Below are 20,890 nucleotides of genomic sequence, written 5' to 3' on the forward strand. Positions count from 1 at the left end.
GAGTATTACAGTCTTACCAGTCAGTGTCATATGATTCAGTTCCCTACCAGCCAACAGACAAACCAATCATGTTCTCCTGTAGGAACAAAGGAACATCCTCAGCCGGGCACAGTGACTCACGCCTGTAATCCCAGCACTTAGGGAGGTCGAGGCGGGCGGATCACGAGGTCAGGAGATTGAGACCATCCTGGCTAACACGGTGAAACCCCGTCTCTACTAAAACTACAAAAAATCAGCCACGCATGGTGGTGGGCACCTGTAGTCCCAGCTTCTAGGGAGGCTGAGGCGGGAGAATGGCATGAACATGGGAGACGGAGCTTGCAGTGAGCCGAGATCACACCACTGCACTCCAGCAAGGGTGATAGAGCGAGATTCTGTCTCAAAAAAAAGGAAAAAAAAAAAGGAACATCCTCACTTTTTTAATGTGATACCACTCCCTGCTCCCAAGTTAATCCCTGTTTGGGCCTGTGGGAGCTTACGCCATCTTCCTGTATGTAATTAATAACTGATGTCTGGCTTATCTGTTTAGTAATAGATATTATGTGTTCAACGGTGCCAGTAAACTTAGGGTGCTCATTTCTTCCTCACCAGTGGGGTGCATGAGACGCTATTGAAACAATTGGCAACGCAACACGAATGGAATGGACCAGCCCTCATGCAGGACACCTGCTCAACTTGACCTACCTGCTGTCGGCTGATGGTTCCGTAACACATCAGCAGTCACCTGAGTCAGAACCCTGAGCTGACGATGGGCCTTCCCTTTGTTCTGCACAGTGTTTTGTGGTCTTCAGGTGTTGTCATCTTCTCCCACACTAAAATGCTCTCATCTCCTAGACATGAATGTTTAATTGCACCCCAGCATGACATTTGACCTGTGCTTAACAGGCAGTTTTGAGGCCCTGGATTATTAATGCACAGAAGCACAGCACATAAGCCGACACTTAAGTCCTAATTAGCAAGAATCAGGCTGTATCTCTGTAGTCCCTGCATCTACTCTGGTCACCATCTCTGTATGTTTAGGGCAGCCATGTGAACATTATTAATTACTGTACACTCCAAGACAATAGTAATTATGTAGGCAGAAGTAGTGGCCTTGTTTGTTTCTTGTGCTGCTGCTCCCCTTGCCGCTGTCCCCTACACCCTCCTGATGAGGTGTACATCCATGGTGCCTCATGGTTCAAGAGAACTAGTAGATGGCTCACAAGAACACTCTGTCGCTACTGTCTCTGCCTCTGTCACAACAAATATCCTGATCCTTCAGTTTTAAGGGTGCAGGGCCATTTTCCTCCCTTTCTTACTGGTAGTTCTCAAGATAACTGTATGATATGCTGGGAATGCAATATCCTAATAATCAGGTGACATTGGTCAGAACAGCCCAGGCTCTGTTAGAGTCCCTGCTCGAAACAGAGTGGCCTTTAACGTTTGTGTCCAGCAAACCACATCGTGGGAGAAAACCCAAGGTGGGCTGCTTTCTGGGGTCCCTCAGTTGTAGTGCAAGTGAAGCGTTTACAGTCAAAACTCCATCCATCTGCTCTGGGTAGCCTTCCTGATCTTGTGGTAGCGGTTCATATTGAATCCTAGGCTTCTGTTGTCTTTTGTTTGCTATTTGTAAGTAATAAATTCACTTTATGGAATTTATGTATGGATGTGTTTGGTCTCATTGTACTCAGAAAAGTTGGTAGCCATTGCACAGTGAACCCGCTTCATAATTAGTGAAAACACCTATGCCCCCCTTGTGCCTCAGCAAGGAGATTAATTCAGCCAAACATAAACTTCATGTTCCTAAAACCCTGTAGCACAATTATTACCATGTGGGAGGCCTTTAACAATGGTGATGCTGATTTGAAGAACTCTGAAGGAAGAAATTTACACAAATGGGTTGGGTACACGGGTATCCCTCCTAACTTAAAGCAAACCTTACTCCCCTCTGCGTAAAAGGAGTAGAGAGGGCAGGCACGGTGGCTCAGGCCTGTAATCCGAGCACTTTGGGAGGCCGAGGTGGGCAGATCACAAGATGAGGGGTTCAAGACCAGCCTGACCAACATGGGGAAGCCACATCTCTACTAAAAATACAAAAATTAGGCGGGTGTGGTGGTGGGCACCTGTAATCCCAGCTACTTGGGAGGCTGAGGCAGGAGAATTGCTTGAACCTGGGAGGTGGAGGTTGAAGTGAATCAAGACCATGCCACTGCACTCCAGTCTGGGTGAGAGGGCAAGACTCTGTCCCAGGGGGAAAAAAAAAAAAAAAGTGGATAAGAACTGAAACAGGTTTAAAATTTCACCTAATTGGAAATGCAAAGTTTACAAAAATAATATTTAAAATAAAATGCTAAATGAGTGCTCATTGAATTTTATGCCTCCACAAAGTAGGTTATGAATTAACTTCCACATCTGTTGAAAGCCACCAAATTTGGGAAGCCTCCGTGTCTGAAATTCACATGTGGCTCAAATAAGAATTATACCTGGGGATACCCCAAAGTTTAAATATGGTATCCCCTGTGATATTATGAGGAATTACTGTACATAAAACAGGTTGTCTTCCTTTAACTCTGAAAATCATATTATCTTGCCTAAATTCTCCAAAACGCATCGCTCTGCAGTATCCTATAGAGGACATAGGTTTCCTGACCAATGAGCAGTAAAAGTAAGTGTGTGCGACTCACCTATGTTCTTATCAAAATGGAAATCGCCGAATCCCACCAGTTAGAATAACATGACAGAATGTCAGGTTTTTGGAATACATAGGTTTTCTGTAAGGTTATTAGGTATTGATTCCATTTTTAAAGTAGATATCAATATTTTTAGATTACCTATTTCTCCTATGTTTTAGTATTAATAGATTGTGTCTTTTAATTCATCCAGTTGGTCTAATTTACCAAGTTTGTGGGTTATGGAGATTGTAATATTCTTTATTATTTTATCATCCATGGGCTCTCTAATATAAAGGCCTCTTTTAATTCTTCTATTATTAGGTTGGTGCCAAAGTAATTGTGGTTTTGGACCGTGAATTTTAAATTTTTATAACTAGGCTGCAACACATGTTTATTAATCAAAATAGAACCCATTACAATGGACTGGGCACAGTGGCTTACACCTGTAATCCCAGCACTTTGGGAGACTAAGTCGGGTGAATCAGGAGGTCAGGAGTTTGAGACCAGCCTGACCAATGTGGTGAAATCCCGTCTCTACTAAAAATACAAAAAGTAGCCAGTGTGGTGGCAAGTGCCTGTAATCCCAGCTACTCAAGAGGCTGAGGCAGAAGAATCTCTTGAACCCAGGAGGCAGAGGTTGCAGTGAGCCAAGATTGCACCTTTGCACTCTGGCCTGGGCGACAGAGTGAGACTAGGTCTTAAAAAAAAAAAAAAAAAAAAAAGAAACCATTACTTTGAACACATTTTTGCCAATGAGAAATAAACTTGTTTATTCCATGCTTTCAGGGTTCGATGAACTCTTGGAAAGCATTTTCTGCATCCTGATGGTTGTGTAAGTGTTTTCCCTGCAAAAAGTTGTCAAGATGCTTAAAGAAGTGGTAGTTGGTTGGCGAGAATTCAGGTGAATATGGCAGATGAGACAAAACTTCATAGCTCAGTTTATTGAACTTTTGAAGTCCTGGTTGTATGACATGTGGTCATGCGTTGTGGAGAACTGGGCCCTTCATGTTGACCAGTGCCAGCTCCAGGTGCTGCAGTTTTCCATGCATCTCATCGATTAACTTGGCATACTTCTCAGATGTAATGATTTCACCAGGATTCAAAAAGTGTAGTGGATCAGAAGACCGGCAGCTGACCACCAAACAGTGACCATGACCTTTTTTTGGTACAAGTTTGACTTTGGGAAGTGGTTTGGAGCTTCTCAGTCCAACCAGTGAGCTGGCTGTTGTATGAAATCCACTATTCATGGCATGTCACAATCTGATCAAGAAATGGTTCATTGTTGTTTCATAGAATAAGAGAAGATGACACTTCAAAAGGATGATTTTTAAAATATTTGGTCAGCTCATGAGGCACCCACTTATCAAGATTTTTCAACTTTCCAATTGGCTTCAAATGCTGGATGACCATAGAATGGTCGACATTCAGTTTTTTGCCAACTTCTCGTGTAGCTGTAAGAGGATCGAATTCAGTGGTTGCTCTCAATTAGTCGTTATCAAATTCCGGCCCAGAGCCTGGGGCTGAGGCTGCCATGACCACCCTGTTCTCTACTTTCTGTTGCACTTGGGCCCAGAGGCTGGGGCTGAGGCTGCCATGACCACCCTCTTCTCTTCCTTCTGGGGTCCCCAGGAAGCTCCCAGGACTGAATGATCCCCACAAATACAGTGGGCAGGATGGGAGGGCTGGAGGTCAACTACCCCCACCCCGCCACCACAACCAAGAGGCCCCCATGGTGGTTGGCCCCGAGATGTGGGTCCCTGTGGAATGCAGGCTCCCACGGATACTTCAGGGGATGAGCACGGGTCCTCCTGGCTGACAGGACCTGGTGGGCACTGGGTGTGCGGGGCCTGTACAGGTGGGTTGGACAGAACTGGGCCTAACCAGGGAGCCGGAGACTGGTGTGTCTTCCAGATTTCCTATGAGATCCCCTATCTGGTCATAGATGATGGTGATTGCTCTGAATCCCTGTAAGGTGTTAGGCGCTCCATTCTTACCAAGTTTATTTTGTTACCTGGTAGAACTTGGCTCATAAAGAAGAAAATGGTGAAGAGGAGGACAGGAATCCTCATGGCTGAAGAAAGAAGAAAGTTTGGCTTCATTTCCACGAGGCAGAGAAAACTTCCGTCCGTGGCTCTCTAGCACCAGTGGAATGTCTCTGTTTGGATAAGAAGAGCCTTTCTGTACCTCATTAGGGATATTCATAGATAGAGGTGTTCTATGCATGCAAAATTGCTTTGATGGGAGGACTGATGTAGATGCACAGTTTTGGCCAGAAAACCTTGTTAAATGGGAACATAAGCTACAAACATTTTGGCAAAAGATGAAAGTTTATGAACAAACAACCATTTATATTGTTACAATAAATTAGACTGTGTTGAGAAACCAGTTGCTTTCGTTAATGACCAGACATTTTGTTAGTGAACACTTCCCAGACTTTACTAGCCCTGCTAAGAATTAATCACCCCACTTGCTCCTGGTCTGAAACCCCAAAGTGTTTGTTGATGTTACAGTGCTTATGCCTTGTATGTTAGATTAGTGAATGTATATTTGCCTCTTCCACTACTGTATGAGCTTCTTGCTTGCTAGGACAAGGCTATATTCCTCAGAGCAGAGGAGGGAGTTGAATCATGCGGCCATTTATTCTCAAATCCTCTTCACCAAGTGGAACAAAACAGAACAGCGAAAGACCACTGCACATGGAAGCAGGAGGTCTGGATTTGGGTTCTAGATCTCTAGATCGATTACTAACTGGAGGTATGGATATAGTCAGGAAAATTGTCTTCCTTAGGTGCTTCCTTGATAGCACCTATAAAGGTTGAGATCTGTTGGATCTAGATCAGGGGATTCTCAATCATTACTATGCATAAAATCAACTGGGACAGTTGCTTTGTAATACACATGCTTAGTTCCATCTCATGATATTTTTACTGTTTCTTAAAATTGATCTAGTATTTTTCATTAAATAATGTAAACTTTCTAAGTCTACCTCTAATAAAACTCCCACCGGCATACAAATACATTGAATGATATTAGCAGCAGAATCTTTAAATAAAGTAACCATATACAACTATTAAACCACCTTTTTTCATTACTTATTATTTCATGCTGTTTGTCATCATTGTCATCATAATCAGCATCATCCTACATTGCTGAACAGCCATTATGAACCATATGGCATAAACATTTTTCCTACTCCCAAGGAGCATATATTCTCTATATGCATATGAAATTAATGTCTGAACAAAGTGGCTTAAACAAGGCAGAAGTTTATTTCTTTCTCACTTAAATCTATAGTTACACCTATCATGGCTGGTACAGATGCTTGCCAAATTCATTAGGGACGCAGGCCCCTTCCAGCTGTCTGCTCTGCTGTGCTTTAGAAGAGGCTCCAGTTTGGCTGCTAAATGCCCACCTATCATTTTTTAATTCCAGGCACCAGGAAAGAAAATAGCCAAGAGAGAAAAACAAGGGAACATCTACCCCTCCTTTTAAATTTTTTAACCAACCACCTCTGTTTTTTTTTAACCCAATTTGTTGAGCTATGATTACATTTAAAAAGCTGTCCATGTCTAAGGTATGCATCTCAGTGAGTCTGGGGATAAGTATACATCATGAACACCACTACCCTTAAGATTATAGACATATCCTTCACCTCCCAAAGTCCCCCCCATTATTATTATTATTATTATTATTATTATTATTATTGGTAAGAAATTTTGGTAAGAACGCAAAATCCACCCTTTTAGCAAATTTTAAGTATGCAACACAGTATTCTTAGCTATAAGCACTATGCTGTAAAGGAGACCTCCAGAACTTACTTATATGGTATATCTGAAACTTTGTGCTCTAACCACATGTATCCATTTCCCCTGCACCACGGCCCCTGGCAACCACCATTCTACTCTCTGCTTTTGTGAGTTTGTCTATTTTAGATTTCAAATGCAAGTGAAATCATATAGTAATTGTCATTCTGTGGCTGGCCTATTTCATATAACGTAATGCCCTCGAAGTCCACCCATGTTGTCACAAATGACAGAGTTTCATTATTGTGTAACACTGAATACTATTCAGATGCATATATGTATTACCCATTTATCCTGACACTCTCCCTCCACCTGCCTCCCAACAGGCCCCAGTATGTGTTGTTCCCCTCTCAGTATCCATGTGTTCTCATTGTTCTGCTTCCACTTGTATGTGAGAACATGCAGTGTTTGATTTTCTGTTCCCAGGTTAGTTTGCTGAGGATAATGGCTTCCAGCTCCATCTATGTCCGTACAAAGGACATGATTTCATTCCCTTTTATGGCTACATAGTATTTCATGGTGTATATGTACCACATTTTCTTTATCCAGTCTATCATTGATGGACATTTGGGTTGATTCCATGTCTTTGCTATTGTGACTAGTGCTGCAATGAACATGTGTGTGCATGTATCTTTATAACAGAATGATTTATATTCCTTTGGGTTTATACACAGTAATGAGATTGCTGGGTCAAGTGATATTTCTGGTTCTAGGTCTTTGAGGAATCACCATACTGTCTTCCACAATGGTTGAACTAATTTACATTCCACTAACAGTGTAAAAGTGTTCCTATATCTCAACAGCCTCATCAGTAGGTAGTTTTATTTAAAAAATTTTTGAGAAACCTTCATACTATTATACTAAATGGCCATAGTAGTTTGTATTTCCACCACGAGTATACAAGGGTTATCTTTTATCCACATCCTCACTAATACTTGCTAGTCATCTTTTCGATAACAGCTATTCTAAGAGGTGTCAGGTGACATTTCATGGTGGTTTTTATTTGCATCCCCCTGACAATTAGAGATGGTAAGAATTTTGTCATATATTTGTTGACAATTTGTATCTCTTCTTCTGGGAAACGTCTATTCAGATCTTCACCTATTTAAAAAAAAATTCAACTTTTATTTTAGATTCAGTGAATGCATGTGCAGGGTTTTACATTGGCACATTGTGTGATGCTGAGGCTTGGAGTATGAATGATCTTGTAACCCAGGTAGAAAACATAGTATTTCATGGTGTAAATGTTTTTCAGGTCTTGGTCCCCACCTTCCCTTCCCCTTCTTGCAGTCCCCAGTATCCATTGTTCCCATCTTTACATCCATGTGTAATCAGTGCTTTGTTCTTACTTATAACTAAGAACACATGGTATTTGGTTTTTTATTCCTGCATTATTTTAGAATAATGGCCTCTAGCTGCATCCATGTTGGTGCAAAGGACATAATTTTTTAATGGTTGCATAGTATTCCATGGTGTACATATACTACATTTTCTCTATCCAATGATAGAGAAAATATTCATGTATTTGCTATTGCAAATAATGCTATAATAAATATATGAGTGCACATGTCTTTATGGTAGAACAATTTATTTTCTTTTGGATACAAGGGTCAGTCCCCATGGCTGCTGTCAAGGGCTAGCGTTGAGTGCCTGCAGCTTTTCCAGGCTCAGGGTGCAAGCTGTCAGTGGATCTATCATTCTGGGGTCTGGAGGATGGTGGCCGTCTTCTCAGAGCTCCACTAGGCAGTGCCCCAGTGGGGACTCTGTGGGGGCTCCTACCCCATATTCTCCCTCTGCACTGCTATAGTAGACATTTGCCATGAGGTCTCCACCCCAGCAGGCTTCTACTGGACATACAGGCTTTTCCATACATCTTTTGAAATCCAGGTGAAGGCTTCTGATAGGGTTTGGCTCTGTGTCCCCCTCCCCCAAATCTCACCTCAAATTGTACTCCCACAATTCCCACATGTTGTGGGGGGACCCAGTGGGAAATAATTGAATCACGGGGGCAGTTTCTCCCGTATCGTTCTCGTGGTAGTGAATAAGTCTTACGAGTTCTGATGGTTTGATAAGGCGAAACCAGTTTTGCTTGGCTCTCATTCTCTCACTTGCCTGCTGTGTTGTAAGACCTGCCTTTCGCCTTCTGCCTCCCCCCAGCCATGTGGAACTGTAAGTCTAATTAAACCTCTTTCTTTTGAAAATTGCCCAGTCTCGGGTATGTCTTTATCGGCAGCGCACTCCTGTACTTTGTGCAACTGCAGGTTTAATATCCCATGGAAATTGCCAAGGCTTATGGCTTGCACCCTCAAAGCAGTGACCCAAACTGTGTCTGGGGCCTTTTTAGCCACGGCTGGAGCTGGAGTGGTTGGGAGGTAGAATGCTGTGAGCACTGTCCTGCACTTGCCCTGGGTGGTTCAGCCCTAGGCCCAGCCCACAAAACCAGTCTTCCCTTATAGGCCTCCAGACCTTTGAAGGGAGGGGCTGCCACCAGCCAAGGTCTCTGAAATGCCTTTCAGGCTCTTTCTTCATTGTCTTCTATTAGCATCTGCTTTCCTTTTAGTTATGCAAATGTCTTCAGCCTGTTTGAATTTCAGAGGATACTAATGGCCTTAAAAGTACCATATGGGCCGGGCGCGGTGGCTCACGCCTGTAATCCCAGCACTTTGGGAGGCCGAGACGGGCGGATCACGAGGTCAGGAGATCGAGACCACCCTGGCTAACACGGTGAAACCCCGTCTCTACTAAAAATACAAAAAATTAGCTGGGCGTGGTGGCGGGCGCCTGTAGTCCCACCTACTGGGGAGGCTGAGCCAGGAGAATGGCGTGAACCCAGGAGGCGGAGCTGGCAGTGAGCCGAGATTGCGCCACTGCACTCCAGCCTGGGCGACAGAGCGAAACTCCGCGCCCCTCCGCCAAAAAAAAAAAAAAAAGTACCATATGACCCCTAACACTTCCTGACTTCATTTCTGCAATGTATTTTAATTTTTTACATCATCATGAATATTGAAACTTTTTATATCTATTCACTTTCCATTTGTTTTCAAGTCCAGTTTACTTCCAAATAATTTTAGAATATAGAGTCTCCATAAGACTCTATTTTGTCTGGTTTCTTGCTGTACCCCATGACTATGAATGCTTTCTAGTACATATAATACACTCAAAAGTACTTACGAGGCTGCATGCGGTGGCCCACGCCTGTAATCCTAGCACTTTGGGAGGCCGAGGTTGGCGGATCACGAGGTCAGGAGATCGAGACCAACCCGGCTAACATGGGTGAAACCCCGTCTCTACTGAAAAAAAAAAAAAATAGCCGGACGTGGTATCGGGCGCCTGTAGTCCCAATTACTCGGGAGGCTGAGGCAGCAGAACGGCGTGAACCCGGGAGGCGGAGCTTGCAGAGAGCCGAGATCGTACTACTACTGCGCTCTAGCCTGGGCGACAGAGCAAGACTCCATCTCAAAAAAAAAAAAAAAAGTACTTATGAATGAAAAAAGGAATGAATCTTCTTATTTTTCCTTCAAAATAGCCTTAACTCTTTGGTTTCCAAGTTTATGTGGGGTTTTTAGTACTTGTCTCAAAAATCCAATCAAATTGAACCGGGTGTGTCTCCAGAATGAAGTTTTGATGAAGTTCAGTATCTGTGCAATCAGGGCATGTCTCTTGGAATGTAGTGCTGATTAGGTTTATTAATTGTTTTTTCCTATATAAGGGGAAGCCAATCAGAGGATGCGTTTTCCCAGAGAAGGAGCATCAGAAGAGTTTAAGACCTTGGGGGAAGAGAGTCTTGCTGCTTGCTTGTGGGACTTGCCTTGGAAGGTAGATAAGTTCACAGCATCCTCCAACTTTTTATTTTTGGTGAGTTCTCGGAGCACTGAGATGTGAACTGGCCTCATTCCCTTACAATGATACTGTTACCAGTAGAAGAGATTCGAGTTACTGGCAGCATATCTGCATGGGTCCATAAGCAACTTCAGTCCTTGCCTCCTCAGAAGAAAGAATTCGACTGAGGGGCATACAGCCGAAAAAGAGACTAAGTTTCAGAGCAGGAGAGGAAGTTTATTTAAAAAGGCTTTAGAACAGAAAGGAAAGGAAAATTCTCTTGGAAGAGACCCAAGTGGATGCCTGAGGGTCCAAGAGAGAAAAGAGAAGGGCCTCTAACCTTGATCCTGGGATGGGCTTGCCTCTTTCCCATGATTCTTCCTTTAGGGAGAGGTCCGGCATGCACAGTGCTTTCCTTATCCTTTGGAATTGAGCATGCATGGTGTGTTTAGGGAGTTATGTGCATGTCCATCCGAAGTTTTCTTTCCTTTTCCAGTGGAGTGTGTCCCCGGAAGATTATACTTTGTCATTTTTGTCTCTTAACATGAATGCCCAAGAAGTTGCTTCTTCCTGGGGTCTGCATTTAGTTAACATTTTTGATGTTAACAGGTGTAGACCACCAGGAAATGGCCTGTCTCTGGTGCTGCCTAATTATCATTGTTAGAGAGGCAAAGTGATCATTAACAGACCATCACCTGACATTTCTAGTGGGTAGGGGAAGAGCCCTCTCCTGCCCTGCTCCTGCTCTTCTACCTGTAACAAGACAAGCCTTGCATATCATCAGACATGTGTCCCATCAAGGCAGCACCTCATTATTAAACTTTACTGTGTGAATTGTTACTTCACATTCTCATATTCTGTGTTCACTATTTGTGTGCCTTTTCCATTTTTGTTTTGACCATATCTCATTATTTTAACTGCCTTCTCCAAGACTCTAGATCTGCATTGACCAATAGAGTAACTACTAGTCACATGTGGCTATAAACTGTAAATTAATTATAATTAAATAACTAAATGGCATATCCTTAGTAGTAATAGCCAAATTTGTGGCCAAACTAGAAATTCTGTAACTACATATGTGTGGTAGTTACTGCATTGGACAATGTAGATACAAAGAATTTCTTTCATCACAGAAAATCATGTTGGGCATGTTGGCTGCCACTTATTTTTATTTTATTTTTATTTTTTATTTATTTGAGACAGAGTTTTGCTCTTGTTGCCCAGGCTGGAGTGCAATGGCGTGATCTCAGCTCATCGCAACCTCCGCCTCCCAAGTTCAAGCGATTCTCCTGCCTAAGCTTCCCTAGTAGCTGGGATTACAGGCATGCGCCACCACGCCTGCCTGTTGTTTTTTATTATTATTATTATTATTTTTAGTAGAGACCGGGTTTTTCCATGTTGGTCAGGCTGGTCTCAAACTCCTCATCTCAGGTGATCCGCCTGCCTCAGCCACCCAAAGTGCTGGAATTACAGGTATGAGCCACTGCGCCCGGCCTTACTTTTAAATTCTATTTGTGTGCTTTATAGTTAAATTATATTCTGCTTCCCTACATTCATTTCCTTTCACAGATTTTCTCAGGCAATTTTTAAATTTCATTCATTTACCTTCTTGAGGAAAGTACTTAGATCATTTTTTAAAAATAATGTACAGCAAATAATTTTTCCACGGATATTGTTTTAGCTTTATTGTGTTGGTACTTTTACATACTATATTCAGGTATTACTATTTTTCATAACTTACTTTAAAAATTGTGCCAAGTTTATTTAAAAGAGATTTCTCCCTTGACTTTTGTAGGTCAGATTGTGTCTTCCATTACTGTTATTTTAGTTTAATTTTATTTTATTATATGTAAATATGTTGCATATTCCTTTTTTAAAAATGTGAGATTTTTTTCTCTCTCTTGTTACACAAACTTTGTATGCAGTGTTCATTATGCACTTTAAAAATAAATATTTTGTTTCAGGGCATGGTGCTTTCACACATGCAACCTTAGAATAATTTTAAATTCCATTCCACTTTCACCATTCCTGAACTGCTTTGAATATATTGGATGTTGGAAGCCATGAGAGGTTTTGACTTGCAATCCAGTCAAGATAATAGGATTTTCCATTTATAGTGTAATGTGACACATATTCGTTTTGGTTTCATACTTTTAAAGAACCTATTCTCTTTTACTCTGTGGTGATCTTTGCTTTTCTATTTGTGCATTGCTAGAATGTCAGCTGCTGTTTCCCTGGCACCTGAGACGTTACTCAACACTGTATAGCGCTGGTGTTGAGAATTGAGAGAATCTACTAAATAATAGCATTTTTTTGAGACCGCAGTTCTGAATTAAAAGGAAGGGAAAGGACAGGCAAAAGAATATAGACATCAGCTATTTTTACTGAAGATCTGTTGGAGAACATGGTTTTGGTGTCCAGGAACTTGAGACCGAATACTGCATTCCTAATACTTCACTAAGATGTGCCTAAATAGCCCTGAAGGGGTTAGGAAGTCATAAGTCAGCTTCTTAATTGTTATGGGTGTCCTTAAAATATTAAGGTAATATTGAGAATGCAGAATGGCTCCTTCCTCATGACTTTTTAAGAGATCTGGGCCGGGCGCTGTGGCTCACGCCTGTAATCCCAGCACTTTGAGAGGCTGAGGCAGGTGGATCACCTGAGGTCAGGAGTTCCAGACCAGCCTGACCAAAATGGAGAAACTCCATCTCGACTGAAAATACAAAATCAGCCAAGCGTGGTGGTGCACGCCTGTCATCCCAGCTACTTGGAAGGCTGAGGCAGGAGAATAGCTTGAACCTGGGAGGTGGAGGTTGCAGTGAGCTGAGATTTCACCATTGCACTCCAGCCTGAGCAACAAAAGCGAAACTCTGTCAAAAAACAAAAAAGGAGAGAGAGAGAGAGAGAGAGAGAGAGAGAGATCTGGAGGGAGATACTAAGCTGTGCATGCTCTCATCTTGAAGTCACCAAATACGTAAGTTGCTATTCCTGCTCTGGTGAGAAGTTTGTCAATACATTTTTTCCATGAATTAATGAAAATTTTAGACCCATAACATAAATTTTAAAAAATTTATCCTAAAGATTGCTTGTGTATGTGTGTGTTTTGAAATATATTTAATCTCTACATATTGAAATAGTTTTTATAGATTCCACACAAGAGTCCTTTAGGAAAAAAGTGTGCTTTAATTTTCTTATAATATTTGTCCTTTTTTGCCCCGACACAGTCTGTATATGACCATTTAAATTACTTTTAGTTCGTGTTTGGGTTATAATCACACACAAATATTCTCTAAAGTCCAAATCTTATTTTGATATTTGAGGAAGAGTTTACATGGTAATAATATTAAGGGTTACAGCTGGTTTCACTGAAGCTTTGTAGGCATTCTCTAATACCTTATTGTTTTGAAGGAATATCTGTTCTGCTTGAATTATAGACTACATAATACATGTACTGTCAGGTACATTCATGGAAGGGACAGGCAGATGGAGTCATATGTTACTGGAGTCTCGATGAACAGATGTAGGAAATAGTCCAAGGAATAAGAAAAAAGTTGATACTGAAAAGTGCTTGTTGAAGTCTGTAAATGTGCATTCAAATGTGGCAGTAAAAATAGACACAGTGAAGTTTGGGAACTGGGGTCTAAATCCTGGAGTCCCCAGAATCATAGAGAACCTTGGTTAGGGGAGTAATTTTGTAAAAAAGCAAGAAGAGACAGTGACAAGGCAGAATATAATTAAAAGTATTGCTGTGTCATTTTCTAATTTTGTAATTTTGTCATATTTTTCAAACTCTGTTGATCATTTATTAAACTGGTAAATAAACTATAATCAACAGGGTTATTATAAGAGTTAAATAAGGAAATTTATGTATATCTATAAGCACAATGTCATAATTAATACAAAGCTACCCTTTTTATTTTTCCTGGACTTCATGTACAAATGGGTCAGTTAATTTTTTGTTTATAACACATAATTATCATTTGTACATAAAATATATTTAATTATTTTTATATTTTTAGCAGGGAAATAATACATGCATGTTTTCCCCCGTCTCAAACACATGCGTTCATATAAACATATCCATCTATATACCTACATATCTATGTATGAATATACACATGGACATCAGTATTTCTCAGCAAATATGCATCATGATAATCAGAGATATTGCAACTCACAAAGACTAATATAAACCATGATTGCAAGAATTTTAGATACCACCTTAGTAAAATATCAGATTGAGCTGCTACATTTCTCTCAGCCCTAAGTCATTTTGTATTTTCTGAGCATCGTAGAGGATTGTGACTGTATACACAGGACAGAAACACCATGACGCAGGGTACTGCTGCGAATTTCTGATGCAGGGGATTTTAAGGGCTAGATCAGCAGGATGGGAGTGTTGACCCTCCAAGTGAAATAAATTCCTGAATTGATTATCTCCATCCTAAAACAAACTTTTTTTTTTTTTTTTTTTTTTTTTTTTTTTTTTTTTTTTGGTGATACAGAGTCTTGCTCTGTCACCCTGGCTGGAGTGCAGTGTTAGGATCTCAGCTCACTGTAATTGCCTCCTGGGTTCAAGCAATTCTCCTGCTTCAGCCTCCTGAGTAGCTGGGATTACAGGCAAGCACCACCATGCCCAGCTAATTTGTGTATTTGTAGTAGAAATAGGGTTTCACCATTTTGGCCAGGCTGGTCTCGAACTCCTGACCTCAGGTGATCCACCTGCCTTGGCCTCCCAAAATGCTGGGATTACAGGTGAGAGAAACCGCACTTGACCCTAAAACAGCTTCTTACTTGATTGATTTCCGAGTTCCAAGGGAAAATACAAAAGTCGAAATTGAGAGAAAGTAAAAGTGGAGTAAGGCCTCAGAAGGCTGTGATTGGTGTTGGAGAAACACTACTAGGGCATAAAGCTGGGATAATAAAATCTGAGAAATCCCACAGTGTTTATCTACAGGTGGAAATCATATTCCACATGTGGGCGGAGTCAGGGATCCCTGTGTTTTAAAATCAGTGAGGGAATTGAATATCTGGACTTGTGTCAATTAACATACAAAACTCAGTGCTTTTGATGTTCTCGTTCACAAGATATCTGTGTTCCTTCTTTGTCAGAAACCATAGTCATAGGCTTCCTAATTTTGACCTTGGGAAAAGAGGAGAGGCCTCTGTGTGTTTGTGACTGTTGGTCAGGCTGTGGTGCAGGGGGTGTCACCCTTCAGTGAAGGTCTGGCTTTTCATCACAGGTTGGTCTGAAAATTATGTACAAGGCTGGTGTCTCAGGTGTTCTTTCTCCAACCTCAGCTTTTCTTAGTGCCTGAAGTGTCTGCAAGTGGAAATCCAGAAGAAGACAGAGAGAAACTGAGTTCTTGACAATGCATTCACTAGTGAGTGGGGGATGGCTCTTTCTACTGAAATTATACCCATATTGCTGGCAAATGGGCAGTTTTCTCCAGTTTGCATGGGTGTTTCATTTTTATTCTTTTTTTGTTTGTTTTTATGATGCAAAATCCACCCAGCCTGGGTGTTCCAAATGCAATCAGGAGACTTTCAGGTATCTGGCCTCCAATTAAGTTTTCTCAGGACTCTAGGTTGGGTATCATGTGTCAATGATTCCTAAATTATCAATATAATTTCTAATATTACATTACTTTATTCCGGCCCCTATGCAGGCTATTTACAAAAAAAGACATGAGAGGTCTCATTTATGTATTTCTTTTTCTTCTATCCATCCTATAACCTCACAGGGAAATAATTGACCCATTAATAATTGACCATTGGCTGACATAGACTTTGGATTGTGATGAATGCAGGCAATAGAGATGCGTGAAGAGCAGAAGATCACAGCCCAATAATGAGGCTGATGTTCTAGCAGCTGAGTTCAATAAATCCCATGTGATAGGACTTGGGCAAGAGCTGCACAATGTTGAGGAAAAAGGAGAGTTTGATAAAATATATTTATGCTTTTAAAAACTTTGCAAAAGGACAACTAAAGAAGTCATTATTATTCTTATCCCCATTCATTTTACCTTTTGGTAATTAACCTTTTTGCCTTCTGGTAACTGAAAGTAACATATAAGAAATACAATTACTTAATTATGGTTGCACACTCAGGAGAAGGAATATAGTAGATATAGTACAATTTAGGGTTCTGTGGAAATGCTCTATAAGGGCTGGTTAGAAAAAAACAAAACAGTAAAGAGGCCTTTTTATCCTTGAACAAGCCAAGTGACAAGGTAAAGTTAAAAGAGAGGCAGTGATAACTGATGTTTGGGTTGACCAGAGAAAGTTGAGAACAGGAGGCTTCATATCACAGGAATCATCAGACTAAGACTTCCTCAGTATAGCAGCCTCAGCGGTCTTGTCTTGTGCGGCTGGACTGTCTTTAAGCCTTGTCATGAACACCTGAATTACATAACATTAGAGTGACTATATGTATGAATTGAGTCCTATATTCTGTGTAAAACTTGTTCAGTTCTGAAGAATGCTGGAGTCTGGTTCATTGCTTTCTACCTTTTTAATGAATAAGGGACAAATGACCTGTATTTAGTAAATATTTGCTGGATAGGAAACATGTTTTTTATTACTTCTTTAGATTATTCAAAACACATAATAGGTCTTTTAACCATTTGATTGGTGAGAAACCTGTGGTTTATCTAGAGAAATAATTCATGTAATCACGGTCATGTTTAAAAAGTAGTAAATCATGGTTATTTGCCTTGTGACGAATCTGTAATTTACTTGAAATTCATGGTAAATTTGTTTTATTTATGAAGGTTCAAGTGAAAATTTTATAATCAGTTATGTACAGGTGATTAACACATTACTGAAAAATATCTGGGCTATATTATGCCACATCTCATGCGATATTTCTTCATAGGAAAGTTTAATGGATTAAGAGTGGGTATGTCTCTGTGAGTGAATTTGAAAGGCAGATACCAGTTTAGTGTTGAGAATGAACTGGCTGGAACCTAAAACACTGAGTGTTCTGCATACCCAGATCCTACCTATGTCATCTCAGCCTTCCTCCTCTGGACATTAAAAGGGATTCTCTGTCTAAACTAAAATGTCTGATGTTTTAGAACAAAGTGACTTTTGAAGATGTAGCTATTGACTTCACCCAGGAAGAGTGGGCCATGACGGACACATCCAAGAGAAAGCTGTACAGAGATGTAATGCTGGAAAACGTGTGTCAACTGGTGTCCCTCGGTGAGTCCCTCAACATTCACATACGTATGTAGACACACATTGACTCATTCATTCAATAAGTGTTGGAACAGCTTCCCCATATCTCACTCTAATCTCTGATTCTCTCGCAGATCTTATCTGAAAAAAAATTTGAGCTCTCTAAATCTGTCTGAAAGAAATATCTTTATTTTATTTTATTTTATTTAGTTTGTCACTCAATTAGAATGTAATCTTGACAAGGATGTCATGGTTTCCTTGGTACTCAGTCTCTAATACTCAGAACAGACCTGAGAACATAATGAATATTTTCAATGTATTAAATTAAATATTTTCTAAATAACTCTTCTGCTTTAGTCGCTATGCTTAGGCTGAGACCAATTAGTGAAAACAATAGCAATATCTTTTTTGTGTAGAACACCAATTATTTCTGTAAATCGAATTGTTTTTCTGTTCTGTATGAGAATAATAATAAACATATTGTGCAGAGATTTAATTAATCTCTTTCTGAAAAGACTGTGTATTACGCATTGTGTCTTGGAACTTAGGCATGGACTCAGCGTTCATAGGTCCTGACTGTTTTGAATTTCCTTTTCCTGATGGACCTTTGGTTTGAATTTATTTTCTAGTCTCACGTTGGGTCAGAAAAATCCTGGGGAGTTTTCTGTGTTCTAGGTCTTGTGGCCTGAGCTGACCTTCACTGTTTTTATTCTTCCTTGATAGCCTGCCTTACAGTTGGTGATAATGCACATTTATTGACAGTGAACTCAAAACACATGTACTGTTTCCACTAACAGGGTACCAGATAAGCAAATCCTATATAACTTTGCAGCTGGAGCAAGGAAAAGAGCTCTGGCGGGAAGGAAGAGAATTTCTCCAAGGCTAGAATCTGGTTAAGCAACAGGGTCCTGTGCTCTAATAGGAGGAGGTGCTTCGTCAGTGAATAATATCAGTCAAATATTAATTAGCGGTTTTATTAAATGAGTGGTAATTTCTAAAATGTAGGTTAAGTTACTGGAGCAGAATTCCTTAGATGTTATTATCATTTTGTTCATATGTCAGATGCTACTCTTGTGTCCTCTTGCCTTTTCTTTTACTTTCGGGAAAAGGATAATTCATGTACTTGTTGGGGTTAAACTGTCACATGCTGACTCTTTTCCCGATACCCCTGTGAAGACTATCCCTCTATTTACCTGCCTGATATCTCATTTCCATTTTAACTCTTTTCACGTTTTAATTTTAAAACTCTTTTCTAATTGCTGATGCTGTACAATCTGTTTCTTCTATTGAAGTATTTTCTTCAATTGAAGTATTTTCTTCATTTGACACATTTGCCACATCTAAGTGTCAATTTTTGAAAAAAGTAAACGGGCCTCGGGGTTTTTCAAACAATTTTATTACCATCATACCAAGGTAACAATTTATTTTTCAATTATTTGAGACAAGGAAAGTGCCCTTAAGAAAAAACACACGATATTCATGCATCCTATCAGAAAAGATGCATCCACTGGTATGACAATGGTGAGTTTTATAGCTGTGTACACCAGCCATCTAAGTTAAAGACCTGGTAATGGGTTAAGTTAGTAATGACACACAGTCACCTGAGTGTAATTAGGCTGGCATTAAGTGCTTTCTAAGTAAAAAAAATTTGATAGTTTGAATTCAGTGAATAAAGTGACCTGTGTTCTAAACCATAACATGAGATCTTTAAAATAGAACAAGTGCGTGTACATTGCTCATGCTCAGACTTTGAAAGATATTGATATCATCACAATTAATAGAATAACTCTGTAGTTGGGATCTTATAAAAGAGAAAATATCTGCGTCTGCAGGAGACAATGTGTACGCAAGTGTCAATCGAGAAAAATGACGAGACAAGTCTCAATCATTGTAGGAGATTTATTTGCCAGAGTTAAGGACATGCACCTGGGGGACAGGTGTATGCCTTTCTCCAAAGATGATTTTCTCTAAATTTAAAGGGGGAAAGGGTGGGATATTGAGAAGTACACAATTTTCATGTAAAAGGTGGGTAGAAAAAAATAGTAATTCGTACATTTTTCTGGCTCAGTGAATCTGGATTGTTTTTACATGAGATGACATAAACAAATGAGGCAGAGGAATAATGCAGGAGAGCTGCATTTTATATAAGACAACATAGGCAAAATGGGGCAGGGAAACAATCGGATATGTATTTGTGTCTGGTGAACTGGGGATGACTGCGCCTGTAAAGACAAGCTATCAGTTTGCATTGCCATGGTGTAACTTTAACAGGTCATGAGGAATTTCCTTGTGGGCAAAATACGGGGGAGGCAAGTAGCTTTTCATCTTGTAGCCATATTATTTAGGAACCAGAAGGGGGAGGCAAGTTTGTGTGACCCTGTTCTCAGCTTGATTTTTCCCTTTGGTTAAATGAGTTTGGGGTGCCAACATTTAATTTCCTTTCACACAAGTAACATTGGAAAGATTTCAACTGGACTCTACTACTGAATGGTTGGTCTAGGATTCAAAGGTGGTGAAATGAACGTATAGATGTATGTCGGTAAATCAATAAGAGCTTTTAATCTTTGTCCCTAAAGGAGAACTCTCTCACTCTGGAGGATCCCTTTGAATGTAATGATTTGAGAGAAGATTGCACTCACAGTTCCACAATGACTCAGCGTTTGTTAACTCAGAGTGGAAAGAAACCCTACATCAGCAAACAGTGTGGAAAATCCCTTAGTAATCAGTTATTCCCTAAACCACATAAACAAATTCATACTAAAGGTAAATCATATCAATGTAATATATGTGAAAAGGCCTATACTAATTGCTTTCACCTTAGATGGCACAAGATGACTCACACTGGAGAGAGGCCATATGCATGTCAGCTATGTGGAAAATCCTTCACTCTGTGTTCTCACCTTAGAAGACATGAGAAAACTCACACGGGAGAGAGACCGTATAAGTGTCATCAGTGTGGGAAAGGTTTTATTCAATCCTTTAACCTTCGAAGACGTGAGAGAACTCACCTTGAATAAAAGCGTTATGAATGTGATAAAAGTGGGAAAGTCTTTAGTCAAAGCTCTGGCTTTAGAGGACACACAAGAATTCACACTGAAGAGAAACCACATACTTGTCTTCTATGTGGGAAAGACTTTAGTCTATCTTCTGACCTTAAATGATATGAGAGAACATGCACTGGAGAAAAGCCATATTAATGCCATTTATGTGGGAAAGCCTTCAGCTAGTGTACTAATCTTAAATAATATCAGAAAAGTCACCCTGGAGAGAAAATGATAAATGTCTTCAGAACATATTCTGACTTTAGATGACATGGTGTTAGGAATGACGAATGTAAGGAATATGGAAGAGACTTCAGCTGTAGTTGTAACATCTAAAAATGACAAAGGACTCACATTTTGAAGAATTACTATAATCAACATGGACGTTACTTCA

At 40.3% G+C, this 20,890-nt stretch overlaps 1 pseudogene; it reads left to right on the top strand.

The window, feature by feature from the left end:
* The first annotated feature begins 15,645 nt into the window (after nt 1-15,645).
* Nucleotides 15,646-20,616, top strand: LOC139358001 (zinc finger protein 705A-like; annotated as a pseudogene).
* Nucleotides 20,617-20,890: the final 274 nt, after the last annotated feature.

This window comes from Macaca nemestrina, chromosome 13 (genome assembly GCF_043159975.1).
Source record: "Macaca nemestrina isolate mMacNem1 chromosome 13, mMacNem.hap1, whole genome shotgun sequence".
Taxonomy (NCBI): Eukaryota; Metazoa; Chordata; class Mammalia; order Primates; family Cercopithecidae; genus Macaca; species Macaca nemestrina.